This window comes from Trichosurus vulpecula, chromosome 2, assembly GCF_011100635.1.
Source record: "Trichosurus vulpecula isolate mTriVul1 chromosome 2, mTriVul1.pri, whole genome shotgun sequence".
Lineage (NCBI taxonomy): Eukaryota > Metazoa > Chordata > Mammalia > Diprotodontia > Phalangeridae > Trichosurus > Trichosurus vulpecula.
Window position 1 is genome coordinate 243977127 of NC_050574.1, and position 16181 is coordinate 243993307.

The 16181-nt window shown below is 37.2% G+C and overlaps 1 pseudogene; it reads left to right on the forward strand.

Moving 5' to 3' along the window:
- Window positions 1–14882, forward strand: part of LOC118836942 — a 61391-nt pseudogene extending 46509 nt beyond the window's left edge.
- Window positions 14883–16181: the final 1299 nt, after the last annotated feature.

Sequence of the window (16181 nt, forward strand, 5' to 3'; positions counted from 1 at the left end):
CCACTGTGACCACAAGCTCAGTGCTAGTTCTCTTCTCCCTGGACCTGCCACTCAGAACTGCGACTGGGATCCAAGCACTCCTCCTCCCCCAAAAACCACCCACCAGGACTGCAACCCTGATCCAAATAGAGCAAAGCAAGAGAACCCTTCCTCTGCACCAGCAAAGCACTCCCTGCACTCCCTGCACTCCCACTCTGATTTGCCACTTGCCTCCTCCCACCATATGGGCCAGAGACTCTGGAAGCGGCTGACACTGGAGCTCTGGAAGCAGCCACATGAGCTTCCTGCTGCTGCCACTGCCACTGCCACCACCTCTGCTGCCCCCAGGGCTGGGGAAGGACAGCTCTCACCCTGATCCAGCAATTTTCCCACTAATCTGCCCTGTGGTCTTTGGTATTGGTGGGTTGAGAAGTCTGCTAACTGCTACAGCTCAGTGATTCATGGCCCTAAGGCCTGCTCCAGATGATTCCCGGTCTGGTCTGTCCTGGGATGGCCCATGCTGGGTTGCACTCTGCTTTCAGCATGATAGTTACAATTCACCACAGAATCAGTGAATGAAAGCTTGAGATCTAGCAGAGAGTAGGCCAAAGACGTCTGCCTATGCCAATATGGTAGAGACAACTGACCAACAGAGAATCTTAGTAGTACGCAGTAGAAGAGAAACCAATTTGTTATTCAATGATATCACTAGAATAACATAACATGAGCAAATTTTTAGAGAATAAAACAGTAGCAGAAAACAGGAGACAGAAAAGTATTCACACAGAGATGCCACCCTAGGAATGTGAGTTGCCATAACTACATGTATTTCACAGCAACACATGTTCCCTGGACAGATGTGTTTTCAATAAGTATTCTTTTTACCCATGGTGTGATACTCTGTGGGAGAATGTATCTCTGTGTGTATCATAGTATTTTCCTTGTTATTAATACCTTCCTTTGAATTATTTTCTGTTCTCGTTGATATAGTGAAAGAACCATTATTGAGGCCTCTCAATAAGTCATTTTCAAAGGATATTGACACAGAATATGCCTTAAATGTAGGGCAGCTTTCATATGATCCACATTTAGGATGGGAAGAAGCCGGATACAGCATGTACATTGTTATTTAACTAAAGTTTTCTCTGTGTTTTGATTTAATTACAAAAGCCATTAAACAATTTTGGATATTTTATTTTAATTGAATACAAAGAATAAATGGAGAAATGCTCAACAATTTGAATACTTTTTTGGTTTCAATGAAAAGCATTAAAGCAATGACCTTCTGAATTAAAATACTGGGGACCCTGATGCCTGCCAGTGGCATGTTTGTTATCAGAAACATGATTTATGACCAGTATCTTCAAATTCCATTTTCCATTTAAGCCATTCATTGCAGATACATTTTTATGCATTGGTCTTTATTTAACATTGTGTTCTCTGACTTCATCAAATCATCACATACATTTTTTTTTCATTTCAGGAAAACTATGGACATAACCTAGCATATGTTTTATTATTGAATTAGAGGATTTTCAGGATGATCTTGAGATAGCTACCTAAGGAAATCCTTATTGTCAGCTTCTTTACTCCCTGAATCTCCAACAGAAAAATAATGAAAAAATTAAGGATCTGTTGCAGTATAAAGTGGATAAAGGAAGGAATTTAATAAAGACTCAAAAGAATTCATAATAAAATGATTTATGGGCTCTAGATATGTATTTCTTTGGGGGCTTCACTGTAATTCAACAGTAATAACTTTTGTTTGTTCAAGTACACACACACACACACACACACACACACACACACACACTGGAATGAAGGAAGCACTTCTAATCTTGGATTTTCTCAAATGTCAAGCACTCCTGAAAAGGATTCAGCAGGCCAGACACCCCAGCTTGTTCAGCCATTCCCCAATTGATGGACATCCCTCACTTTCAAATATTTTGCCACCATAAATAGGGCTGCTATGTATATGTATGCATGTACATCATTTTCCCTTTTTTAAAATTCTTTTTGGGATACAGACCAAATAGTGGTATTGCCAGATTGAAGGGTATGCACAGTTTAATTGTCCTTTGGACACAGTTCCAAATTGCTCTCCAGAATGGTTGGAACAGTACACAACTCCACCAACAGTGCATTAGTGTCCCAATTTTCTCACATCTTCTCTAACATGTATTGTTTTCCTTTTTTGTCATATTAGCCAATCTGATTATTGTGAAGTGGTGTTTTAGAGTCATTTTAATTTTCATTTCTCTAATCAAAAGTTATTTGAAGCACTTCTTTATTCATATGCCTACAGATATCTTTGATTTCATTCACCTGAAAACTGCCTGTGCATATCCTTTGAGCATTTCTCAATTGCAAATGGATGGTTTTCTCATAAATTTGACTCAGTTCTCTATATATTTGAGAAATAAGACCTTTATCAGAGATAATTGCTGTAAAGATTATTTCCAAGCTTTCTGCTTTCCTTCTAATCTTGGATGTATTGGCTTTGTTTGTACAAAAGCTTTTCAATTTAATATGAGCAAAATTGTCTATTCTACATTTCACAATGCTCTCCCTCTCTTGTTTGGTCATGAATTCTTCCCCACCTCATAGATATGACAGGCAGACTATTCCTTGATTTTCTAATTTGATTGCTTCTTTGTCTGTGGTATCTTTTAAATAGATGTAGTTTCCTTCCTTATCTCTTTTATTTAGGTCTATTTTTGCTTTTACTTGTTTAAGATCAGGAATGCTACCTCTGCTTTTTTTTTATTTCAGCTGAGGCATAATAGATTTTGCTCTAGACCCTTATCTCTTTGCTTCAAGCATGTTTCTTATAAGCAACAAATTGTAGGATTATGATTTTTAATCTACTTTGCAATCCACTTCTATTTTATGGGAGAGTTCATCCCATTCACATTCATAGTTGATTACTACTTGTGTATTTACCTCCATCTTATTCTTCCTCCTGTTTCTCTTCTCTCTCCTTTCACCCTTTCCTACCTCACTAGTATTTTGCTTCTGTCTACCAGCTCTTTTACCTGTTCCCCTTCTGTCAGTTCCCACTCCCCTTTACTTGATCTCCTCCCTTCCCACTTCCCTATTAGTAAGATAGATTTATAAATTCAACTGATTGTGTATATTCCCTCTTTGAGCCAATACTGATGAGAGTAAGGTTCAGGTGATGCCCACTGCCCACCCTCCCATCTTCCTCTCCACTATAATAGGTCTTTCTTGCCCCTTCATGTGAGATAATTTACCCCATTCTACCTTTCCCTTACTTCTGCATCCATTGTACTCCTCTTTCTCATTCCTTAATTTTTTATGTCATTCCCTCAAATACACCTTATACGCATACCCTCTTTCTATGTATATTCCTTCTATCTCTACTGATAGTGATACAGTTTTTAAGAGTTATAAGTATCATCATCCCACATAGGGATGCAGGCAGTTTAGCTGTGTTGAATCCCTTGTGTTTCCCTTTCCCTTTTTACCTGTTTGTGCTTCACTTGGATCTTGAAGTCAGAGGTCAAATTTTTGGTTTATTTCTGGTCCTCTCCTTATAAAGGCTTGAAATCCTTTATTTTGTTGAATGACCATTTTCCCCTTGATGTATTATGCTTAATTTTGTCAGGTAAGTGATTCTTGGTTGTATTCCCAGCTCCTTTGACTCCCAGAATATCATGTTCTTTATGACCTTCAATTGTTTAATGTTGCAGCTGCCAAGTCCTGGGTGATCCTGATCATGACTCCCCAATATCTGAATTATTTCTTTCTGGCCACTTATAGTGTTTTTCTTTTCCTTGGCCTGGTAGCTGTGAAATTTGGCTGTAATGTTCCTTGGTGTTCTTATTTTGGGATCTCTTTACTGAGATGATCAGTGGATTCTTTCAATGCCTATTCTGCCCTCTGGTTCTAAGATATTAGGGCAGTTTTCCTTGATAATTTCTTGAAAGATGCTGACCAGGTTTTCCTTTTGATTATAGCTTTCAGGTAGTCCAATGATTCTGATATTATCTCTCCTGGATCTATTTTCTAGGTCAGTTGCTTTTCCCATAAATTATTTTACATTTTCATGCTTTTTTTCATTCTTTTGTATTGGTTTTATTGATTCTTGGTGTTTAATAGAGGCACTAATTTTCACTTGCCCAATTCTCATTTTTAAGGTTTCATTTTCCCCAAATAGCTTTTTTACTTTCTTTTCCATTTGGCCAATTGTATTTTTAAGGAGTTGTTTTCTTCTGTGGATTTTTGCATGTCTTTTTTCCATTTGGCCAATTCTACCTTTTAAACAATTTTCCAAACTGCTAACTCTTTTTTCATAATTCTCTTTCTTCACTCTCATTTTGTTTCCTATTTTTCTTCTATCTCTTTTATATGATTTTAAGCTCCTTTTTGAGTTCTTCCATAAGTTCTTTCTGGGTTTGAGATGACTTTCCATTATTCTTTGGGGTTTTGCCCATAGTTGTTTTGACTTTTTTGTCGTCTTCTGAGTTTGTGTCTTGGTCTTCCCAGTCATCATAATAACTTTCTATGATCAGATTCTTTTTTGTTTTTTGCTTATCTTTTGGGGGGTACCTTTTTTCTTTTCTTTTCAATTTGAACTCTGTACCTGGGAGAGAAGGGGTACTGTCTCAGGCTTTTGTGCTAGTGGCTGCAGACCCTGGCTATTTACCTGGTACTATGTTGCCCTAGGGACCACAGAGGACCCTTGTGTGTGCTGCTGTGCTGAGACAGGTGTTTGGGGGTTGGCTGGCACATCTGGAGGCCATAAGGGTCCAGCAGCTTACCTGGTGCAGAAATAGCATCCTAGTGGTAGTGCCTGGCATGTGCTGAGGCATGTTTCTGCATTTCCCCATAGCTACACTGAAGCATGTGGTGGACTGGCCTCTGGAGGCTGCCTTTTTGTCTAGGGCAGGCTGCAGCATGTGTAGGTCTCACTATTGAAGGATGTCTGTTTACCTGGAGTACACTGAAGCATGAGGTGGTTCTTGGAGCTGGAGTCTCCAGTTTCCCCCCTGGCTATGCTAAGGCAGGTGGAATATCTCGGTTGGTATTCGCCTGCTTCACCACTCTGGGGCTCTGGATCTCCCTCTGGTTTGCTGAGGTGGAGCTTGCTACTGGCCTCCTTGGATGCTTCCCATCCTGCACTATGCTCTCCTTTCACCTGTGTGAGACAGACCTTTCTTGCCAACCTTTCAGGTTTCTTGGTTTAAAAAATTGTTTCACCCTGTCCTTTTGCTGATTCTGCTATTATAGCATTTGTTTGGGGGCTCTATTTTATGGTTGTTTGGAGGTTAGTATAGGACAGTTAAAGTGATTTACTGCTTCCTCTGCTGTCATGACTCCTGGAAATGAGAACATTTTCTTCTTCTTCTTCCCCTTCTCCTTCTATCTCCTTCTCCTTCTATCTCCTTCTCCTTCTTCTCCTTCTTCTCCTTCTCCTTCTTCTCTTTCTTCTTCTCCTTCTTCTTCTCCTTCTTCTTCTTCTCCTTCTTCTTCTCCTCCTCCTTCTTCTTCTTCTCCTTCTTCTTCTTCTTCTTCTTCTTCTTCTTCTTCTTCTTCTTCTTCTTCTTCTTCTTCTTCTTCTTCTTCTTCTTCTTCTTCTTCTTCTTCTCTTTCTCCTTTCCTTCTGATTTTCTTCTCTTTCTCCTATTTCTCCTCCTCCTCTCTTTCCTCCTCTTCCTCCTCTTTGCTTTCCTCTTCTTCTCTACTCCACTTCTCCTCTTTCTCACTCTCCTCCTTTTTCCCCTTCCTCCAAATTCCAATTTTAGGGCCTAGGCCTATTCCTCTTTTTATTTCTTTGCTTGGCTCTCTGGGTTCTGAGAAATTTCTGCCAAATGCTAAATTGCCTTTACCTAGAGATATGCTAATACCTCTAAGAATCATGCTTCTAGGCAGAGGAAAAGTATGTTTATCATACATTTAATTTTAATTTGCATTATTATCATTTTCCTCCAATTTCTTAAATATGAACAATCCAGAGGAAAACCAATGAAGCGTTGATTTATAGCAGTTGCCATTCTTGAGGTGCAAATGCTAACTAAGCTTTTTTGAGCTGCCTCCAGCACACCCTCACATTTTCCCTGTCTTTTACCCCCATTGACCTAATTCCTTATCTGTGTCTGGCATTCTTTTTCTGTTCTCTTCTTTACCCCTGATGCCACACATTTTCCAAGTTTTACTGTTAAAGGAAAAGAATATATATGAGTCTGAAAATAATACATAAAGCTAAAGTAGCATATAAGAGCAATTGGGTGGTGTAGTAGATAGAATGCCAGTCCTGGAGTCAGGAAGACTCATCTTCATGAGTTCAAGTCTGGCCCTAGACACTATCTAACTGTGTGACCCTGTGCAAGTCTCTTAATCTTGTTTGCCTCAATTCCACATCTATAAAATAAGATAGAGAATGAAACAGAAAACTACCCCAGTATCTTTCCCAAGAAAACCTTAAATAAAGTGGTGGAGAGTTGGACACAACAGAAATGAAAACTACCCAGTTTCAGACTTAGATCTTTAAGGTTTTAGGTGAGCTCTCTAATTAAGGTCCTCCAGGATTAACTTGCCTTTGCACTCCTCACTAGGCCTAGAGTCACTAGCTTCCAATGTCCCCAGAAGAGAAATGTGTCTTCCATAGCCCAATGCCCCACACTTTAAAAATAAATTACAACCTGTACTCTGAAGTTGCATAAATGAACCATTTCACCATAGATCCCATCTAAAGCATGTTTGGGAAGGATGTAAATATTTTTCCTGAAGGTAACAATCCAGGTATGCTTGCATACCCAGTTGAGGGAGCATAATACATCCAAAACTTTAGAATGGACTATTCTAAATCACATCAAACTTCCTCTTCTTCTTAGAAGTACTATTCTGTTAGACTATTAGAAGTAGAAGGATTGTTTAGATATATGTGTGTTTGTGGTAGTTAAGAAATATTTCATTTATACTCTATGGGGTCTGGTATCTCCTGCAATGGCAAGATACACAGTCCATGTGTCAAAAATGGCTTTCTTGTAATTAAACTTTTAAAAAATACTGTAGAAATTATTATGCTCTGACCTACTAACTATAACAAGCATTTTTGGATGTTCAAATTGAGTAACCCCCTAGCTAATATATCTTGAATTTCATAACATATGTGGTAAATAACTATTTACTCAGGAATTTGTAAAATATCCAATGTGATAAATACTTTTTGACAGTATTTAATAGAACAAGGTTCAGAGGCAAGAGATAACATGTTTATTAAACATTTAGAATGAAACTTTAAGGACCTCAAAAACAGTGTAGGTATTAGTGCTTCTGGGAAGAAATAACCAGCACATATCACAGAGCTATAAACTCAGGGGTGGAAAAAGAGATTTTTTTTAAATGTATTAAAATACTATGGAATGCGTTGTATCTTTATGGTAATTACCTTGACCAAAACTGATTATATTCTATACTAGAGGAATTTGTTTTGATTTAATTAGCATGGTATCTTTGCCAAGAAAACCCCCAAAGGGATCACAAAGAGATGAATATGACTGAAAAATGACTAAAAACAATAACAACTCTCCACCAAGGCAACTTTCAACTTTTCTATGAGTTAATGGAGAAGTCTTGAGTGACACAGAGGTTAAGTAACTAGCTTGGGGTGACATAGCTAGAAAGTGTCAGAGACAGGATTTGAACCCTTATCTTCCTGTCTCCAACATGCTATCCATAATACCACACTGCTTCTAAAGTTTATGTAGCATTTTGAATATAATTGCTTTATAATTTAAAGGTCCATTGGATTTGAGGCTTCTGAACCAAATCACAGCATTTTAAGTGTCTCAAGTCATAAATCATTCCATATTCTTAAAGACCACTCTTCTTTAGGAGAAATGACAGATTAAAGCAGTATAAACTTTAGGCCCCAAGGACCTAACTGGTAACTCAAACATTTACTCTGATTAATCTTAGAAGATGAAGGAACTGGGAAGATTCGCAACTCCCTTTTATCTTGGCTACCAGTGGCATTGTGTTGAAACATCACGACATCTTCCTGCTGACAACTCCCTTCATGCCTGTTTTTAAAGCCATAATCCCATTAACGGTTAGTGAAAGCAAAGCAGGGGAAGTTGGATGTGATTTCAGTAAAGCTCACCAAATGCTGAGAATAATACGATGCCCTAATTAGGCTTCCTAAGTGCTGTATTGAGATGCCATACTACCACAGAAGTAGCCCTCTCCATTCACAGCCAAACCAAGAATAATTCATTCTGGAGATATTTCTATAATATTTCTTGCTACCTTTTAGGCAGTAAATTATTATTATTCCCCTAAATCTCCATGGTAACTTATTGAATAAAAGGAATGCCTTTAACATTACTCATGAAAGGCAAAGAAAGAGGAAAGAAAATAGGATATAGGAAATAAGAATATCTTCAAATGGTTTATGCTGGTTTTTTAGATATATGGGATATTGACATTCATTTACACTCAGAAATTCTGGATTATACTTAGTGGAAATACAGTTCTGTCCTCTAGGACACTCAAATATACATAGTTTAACTTTCAGTAGGCAATGAGCTTGTTTGCCTCCCTACAGGTCTTTTCCATTAGGAACTAAACCTAGCATCATCAAACCAGGCTACAAAGTTCTGTGTCCTCCCACCTCCCAGCACTGGACTTTATTGCCCGAGATCAAGGGAGATAGAAACTTATTTTAACCACTCCTGACAACACCACACATCCCCAATAAGCTGTGCTAGGATCTGGAAGGAAAATGTTCCAGAATTAGCTGTACTACTGGCTGAGAGAGGTGGAAAAAGTTATATGATTTTTATATGATTTGTATATGATCTTTAGTTTCCATGATATTTTTATAGGAAGGAAACATTCAGGAAGTCCCCTAAGTGAGCCTTGCAAGGTAGGAGTATAGTACATATGTAGAAAGCCTCATCTTGGCATGAACTCATCCACAATCTATGAACTCCTTCCATAGGTTTATCAACTCCCTTACTTCATTTGGTATAATTATTTCTTCCATCTTTGGTTCATTTCCTTGCTAAATCAACTCTTCAATGAAATAAGCTCTCTGGAATAAACAAAATAATCCTGTAAATGTATCATTCAGTTTAATTTTTATTTCAAATTGAAACTTGGGAAGTCATCAAAAATGTGTTTCTATATTTTGTCAGGACCATTTAACAAATGTAATAGATTCATAATTCACTGGCACATTTTAAGATTACCAGAAAAGATTTTGGTTTTACCATGTTAAAAAAAGCTATATTCTAATATGGTTGGTATTCAACAAATGTAAATATTAGATTTAGTTAATTTGAAATGTAGCATGTTTTTCCTTATGCATCCTGAGTCATATGTCTCAGTTTAAGATGTAACCATTTAAAATTGTGAAACTAAAAAGAAACTGGGCCCTTCTTCTCTATAAACTCATAGTATAAAGGGAAAAAACTGCATTTGGAATCAGAGAAAATTGGTTCACCTCCCAGCTTGTATAATGCCTAATCGTGTGACTTTGAGTAAGTTATTTAATTTCCCTAGGCCTCAGTTTCCTCTTCTATAAAATAAGTGGATTTAGGTTAGATGATCTCTAATGTGCCATTTAATTCATTTTGTTCTATTTGTTCTTCCATCTTCCAAAAAACGTTCTATAAACATCAATCAACTCTGAGGTCATTGATCAGACAAGACAAGCAAGGTCAATTATATTTGAATCGCACCTGAGTTATTTCTATACACCCTTCATGGAATAAATCTGAGGATTATACCTTGACTACAAACATCACTATATGGTCTTTTGGTTACTCCATAAAAGTGTGTTATTAATCATGATAAGAATATATTCCATTCCACTCACCAAGCACTTGAATTATTAGGAGGCAGGCACTATGCTTAATATTGGATATGTAAAGACTAAAATGTAATAGTCCTTGCCATTTGGGAGTTTTCATTGTATAAGTACATGAATACGGGCATATACATTTTAAAAATATATATGTAGCTTAGTTACAAAAGTCACTAAAGCTCATTTTTAAATAAAATCAATGAAATGTTTGCTTTTATATCTCATCTAATAAAGTTCTTTTTTTTGCAATTGGGATATATTACTTTATAAATACTAATAGCTTTCAAAGCCAGATTAAATCTCTGAAGGCTTTCAATAAAACATCTGATATTTTCTTACAGCCATCTGGCAGTTTTAAAGATCAGATTCATTTAAATCTCTTTGGATACTATATTTTCCAAAACTGTACAAGAAATTTTGATTGATATGTCACAATCAGTTTTTTTAAGTGTCAGCTTTCTTTAGAACACCAGTTCAGGGAATATTATCCCATTTATTAAAGATGTATAAAACATCAGAAACCACTTTGACAGATTTTTGACAGGGTTACTAAACTTGAAGATCAGGGGAATGCTACATATACTAATAACTCAGATTTATATAGCACTTAAGGTTTTGTGAAGCATTTACCTGCATTATCTTGTGTGTGTGTGTGTGTGTGTATGTGTGTTTGCAGCAAGCCTTTGAGGTAGATGCTATTATCATTCTCACTTTACATGTAAGGAAACTGAGTCTCAGAGAGGTTAAGTGGATTGCACATGATCACATAACTATAATTGTAAGAGTCTAGATTGAAACTTGGATCTCCCTGATTCCAGGTCCAGCTCTCTAGCCACCGTGCCTCTCATAAGATACAGATTTCTTGAGTTCAATGGGACATTTAGCAAAATCTCTCTTAATATCTGTGAATAGGATGGAAGGGCATAGAATGTGTGATGCTAACACAGGTAAGAAGATGGAAAAGTAATTAAGACCAGATCTGAAGACTGTTGATTGGTGAATTAATCCTGGTATAAAAATCTGTCACTGGCCTTGTTCTATTCCATAGTTTTTATTTATAACTCGCATATCAGAAGAGATGGAATGCTTACACATTAGCAGATGACAGAAACCTATGAAAGATGGCTAACATACCGGATAACAAAATTGGGATCCAAAAAAATATTGGCAGACTGGAACAATGCAACAAGCCTAGGCTGCTGAATTTAATAGAGGTACACATAAAGGCCTAACTTGACTTCCAAGAATGAACTGCGGAAGCTCACAATGGGGCAGACAAGATTAGAATACAGATCATGTGAAAAAGACTTCAACATAGATCAATAGCATGGCAAGACTGTCAAAAAAGTTAATGGGAAGAAACAAAATGTCCACCTAGAACAAGAGATTTTGACCTTATCGGGCCTACTCTTACACTACTATACTAGTTTCTGAACACTACATTTAAGAAAGAACATTGATAATTTTGAAAAAAGAAGGGGGGGTGGAGAGGAGTGAACAGAATAGTGTGAAGACATGGAACTGGGCCATGAAATGATTAATTGAAGGAAATCAGGATAATTAGACTCCAGAAGAAAAGATTTTTTGGAGGTGTATTGGGGATCCTTGAAGAGTTTAGCCTTTGTTTCCTTTGATTAATTCAGTGTCTGAGTCTTACTAGGAGCTAAACCCCAGGCCCAAACCCCTATCTATTAGGTGTTAGGCCTATGTGGTTGTGAATTGGTAAATAAGGTGGGGCCAATGAAGGAAGGTGCTAACACCAGAGCCAATCGAAGGAGCCTAAGTTCTGGTCATTCAGACAATGTTTGATGATGTGTGAAATTGTATAAAAAGAGAAGACAGAGCTATTTCCTCAGGGCTCTCATTGTTGGTAGCATGCTGATGTGGAGACTCCAGGCAGTTGTAGCTAAGAGTCCTCCAGCTTGTAAATGGGATGTTGGGACTTTGTTAAACTCTGGTAACTGTGAATTGGGATTTGAATCAGACAAGATCTGTCTGTTGATGTTTGTAATTTGTTTGTATTTGCTCTGAAGTTCAGGGTGCTGGCTTTTTCCCCTGAACTAAGTGAATGATATTTATATACTGGATTAAAGTGAGACTGTTAACCCCTTAACGTTGCTTTCCTTAGTAAAGCAGATCAAAAGGACCTGGGCTTACAGCATTCTGTGAGCTGGTTGTTGTTGGTTTTTCACCCTCACAGCAGCTGCTAGCCGAATTGTTGAAACAAGAGGCTGAGAAGGGGTCCTAGGGAATGATATATGACTATATTTTAAGTCTTTGAAAGGTTATCATTTAGAAATGATATTTGTTTTTCTGGCCCCAGAGGGCAGGACAAGTAGCAAAAGGTAAAAACCAAAGATAGATTTCAGTTAAAACCAATGGTGGGGAATGGTGGTGACAATATTTGAGCTGTTCATAAGTAAAACAAGTTGCCTCAGGAAATAGGGAGCACCCCATAAGTGGAGATCTATAAATGATCACTGGGTGGGGAAAGTATAATTACTGTTCAGGTATGAATTGGACTATGTGATATTGGGGTCCCTCCTAATTTATAAAGTTTATGATTCCCTTATAGAATACTCATTTTCCACTGAGTTTTCTAAACTGAATAAGACTTGTGGCCTCATTTGATCATCTATCAGATATGAAAAAGGGATGAGTTGAACACAATATTTGGAAAATTATTTTAGCCTCATGTAATCATAAGGAAACACTTAAAATGAGCTGTGGCTGTATAATATGTGCCCCCCCAAAAAAAACAGTTTTACAGATCAAAACTCCATGTCCTGTGACTAATACTTTATTATCATCATTGAGTTAAGTGATGTCATTCTTCTGAATAACTTGTTGAAGAGTGACTATTATGTTTCAAGAAATTTCCCTAGACCTATGGCCTTCAGAGATTATTGATTAGTGACAAATTTCCCTATCTTCACCCTTTTTAATTGTTTCCATTTTCTTTGGCTCAAAATGATATGGACAGACACAGAAGCTAAGAAAATACTCTTTGGTTTCCCAAATGAAGCAATGCTTTCATATAGAATTAACACACACACACACACACACACACACACACACACGCACACATACACAAATTTATATGCATAGAGGCCTAAGAAGTGAGCAGTTATTTCTATTAATTTACTTAAGTTATATTAAGCGTTTCATTTCTATCTATTTTCTTTAGAGAGATATTAGAATTATTTCAGCTCTTAAGATTAGTGTTCCCAGATCCATAACCTCAGTACCATCCTTGACTCTTCTGCCTCTCACTGTGAATCATTTATCAAGTCCTGTTCTTTCTACTTCAACAGTATCTTTTATTTTCTCTCCCTTTGTCTATAATCACAGAGCTTCCACACTAGAATTCAGGGCCTCATCACCTTTTGTCTGGACTATTAAAATGATTCCATAATTTGTTCCTATGCCTCCAATCATTCACATTTACTTGCTAACCAGCTTAACCTGGGACCTCTGTTTTATTTGCCTGTTGATGAAAAGGCTTAGCCCTTCCCCAATGGACAGTTGTTCCACCCTTGTCTGTCCTTTTAAAAAATTAATAGGGGTGGTTTGCTCACCTCATGGAGACAGCTAACCAGGTGATCCTGATTGGGGTGGTTCCAATTTTCTAGCAAAGATTTCTACAGGCAATTGAGATCCATAAAGCAAGTAACATACCTTAATTGTCAGAGGGGCATTGTCATCTGCACCTCAGCTGCAGTCAAGTGTAAGGCTTCCTAAATACCCCAACCACCTCCTTTCCTGCATCTCAATAATTTTTGTACCATCTGAGTCCCTGGCTTTGCTGAGGGCCAGAGTAACCCACTCTATTAATAGCTATGTGCATCACTTTTAATGAACTGTTACCTTGAAAGGAGAAAAACATGACTCAGTTTGCCTCAGGTTTATTTCAAATATGTGTTTGTGTGTATGTGTCTGTGTCTGTGTGATATGCCTTTTTAACTCTAATTCATGTTTAAGTCAAATTATCACCTTTTTGATGTCATTGGTCCTCTTTAAGAATGAAGAATGGAGCACCTCACCACTGCCATATGGTTCTTCCTGTGGTAGCCTCTGTTCCTGGGGGCTCCGGGGCCTGTGACCCATGACCTTGTTGAGGAAAGTGAAGGCTCACTATCTGAACAGCAGGGATACACTGAAACTAAACTACATCTCACTCCACATGCTGTCCATTTAAGTAAAGAAGAACATGAACTTGGGTAGGCAGATCAGTACAACACTGGTGAAATGCAACCCTGGGAACTAAAATGTATGGTAATGTCTGTGATTCCAGAAGAGGCAAAAGACAGGCACATTTCAGACCTCAATAGGCAGTTGTGATGCTGGACTTGAAGGCTCTAAATGCAATATTCAAAAGAGCATTTTTTTTCTCTAATTATGTTTGGAGCAAATATTCTAGATAAAGGAGAAGAATATAATGTGGTTCTTGAAGCTGTGCCCACAAGACCACCACCTAAAGAGGACTTTAATAATACAGAGAGTGCAAAATCCCAAAGGTGAATTGTGAAGAGAAATGTTACTGGCTTAGAAAGTTTCACTTTGCAAATTCTAAATGTTTCACAGGACTTGATGGAATTTTAAAAACCAAATAGTAGTGATTGTATATTAGTCTTATTTTACAGCCCTTGATGTCACTTGTTTGGCTCCACATTTTAATTCTTCATCACAAGCATTTCCATCTCTTCATTTTTTGGTGTTGGATGCTTCTTAGCACAGCAGTCTCTTTACCAGATTTGGCACTGTAGCTGTTCCCAACATCCTGTTATTTCAAGGAGCTAAACCCATGGTGAGATTTAATCATATAGATTAAACATTGGAAACTTTAAAAGCTTTCATTTTTAGTCACACAGGGATAGAAACCAAGAATTACGTGGTAGTGACTGACGATGATCAAATAGGCCCTCTTCCCAGCACTTGGGTGAAAAGTGTGCATTGCTTGCTTGTATTTTCCTTATTCTTTTTACTTAGTGTTACTATGTATGTTACTATTTGGAGTGAAAGTATTTGATAGCTAATTCATGGACAAATACATGAATATACACAGTAATAATAGAATGAAAGATGAAAGTGGAAAGATTAACTTCAGTTTTTGCTTTCAGAAACTTATGATGGAATTCCATTGTTTCCCATGTATTGTATTTTAATGTAGGTTAAAATAATTTTGCATTTGAGCTACCAAATGTGCAAAAAAATTACACACTGGTGTTGTATACTAGTGTTTAAAAAACATGAAAAGATTCAGAAAAACTAATCATTTTGTTTTTTCAATGCTTGGACTTAAAATTTCAAAGAATTCAGTTTTAAATATGAAAAACTGTCCTGTATACAGAAACAAATGAGCACAATAACCTAGTACTTGCAAACCCAAAGATCCCAAGCACTGGAGGAAGAACTCATCATTTGACAAAAAGTGTTAGGAAAACTGGAAAAATGTCTGGCAGAAAGTAGGTATAGCCCGACATTTCACACTGTATATCAAAATAAGTTCAAGGTACATGATTGAGAAAGGTAATCATTAGCAATAGTGGAGTATAGAAGAAATTACCTGTCAAACCTATGGATAGGGGAAGCATTCATGATCAAAGAAGGGAGGTTTAAGAGGCTTAAAGGAGGCAAAATGGCTAATTTTGATTACATAAAATTAAATAGATTTTTCACAAAGAAAACCAGTGCAACTGAGATTAGAATAAAAGCAGGAAACTGCGGAAAATCTTTGCACCAAGTTTCTCTAGTAAAGGTCTCATTTGTAGAACATATAGGGTACTGAGCTAAATTTGTATGAATAAAAGCCATTCCCCAGTTGCTAAATTATCAAAGGATATGAATAGGCAGTTTTCAGAGGAAAGAAATCTAAGCTATCAATAGCCATATGAAAAAATGCTCCAAATCACTAATAGAGAAATGAAAATTAAAACACTTATGAAGTTACTACCTCACACCCATCCTATTGGCTAAGATGACAGGAAAAGAAAATGACAAACATTGGAGAAGATGTGGGAAAACCTGTACACTAATGCCCTATTGGTGGAGCTGTGAACTAGATCAACCATTCGGGAAAGGAATTTGGAACTATTCCCCAAAAGCCCTTTTGGGTTTACCAAATAGATTAAAGAAAGAGGGAAAAGACCCATGTGTACAAATATATATTCATATTAGCTCCCTTTGTGGTGACAAAGAATTGGAAACTGAGAGGATGACCATCAATTGGAGAATGGTTGAACAAGTTATGGTATATGAATATGATGGAGTACTAATGTAGTGTAAAAATGAAGGGAAAGAAGGGGATGATTTAAAAAACACATGAGAATATTTGTTTAAACTGGTGCAAAATGAAGTGAGAAGAGCC